Here is a 247-nt window from a genome sequence, read left to right as displayed (position 1 = left end):
TAATTTATACTTGACCATCCTCCAGTCACCACTATTTCATGATCTCGGGGAGTACGCCACTACACCAAATACTAATATCACTACCCATTGTTATGCAATATTATATGCAGTGATGGAGTCGTAATTTTTTTTGTGAGTATACGCTTAAATGTGTTTGATATGTAAACGTGGGGTGCTTCGCCCCCCCACCCCCCCCTATATATCCTTCGTTATTATTATATTTCTATTTATAGCATTTATATACGTC

This window comes from Acyrthosiphon pisum, unplaced genomic scaffold (assembly GCF_005508785.2).
Source record: "Acyrthosiphon pisum isolate AL4f unplaced genomic scaffold, pea_aphid_22Mar2018_4r6ur Scaffold_21501;HRSCAF=24132, whole genome shotgun sequence".
Taxonomy (NCBI): domain Eukaryota; kingdom Metazoa; phylum Arthropoda; class Insecta; order Hemiptera; family Aphididae; genus Acyrthosiphon; species Acyrthosiphon pisum.
The sequence above is the reverse complement of the archived record's forward strand: the minus strand, read 5'-3'. Positions refer to the sequence as shown.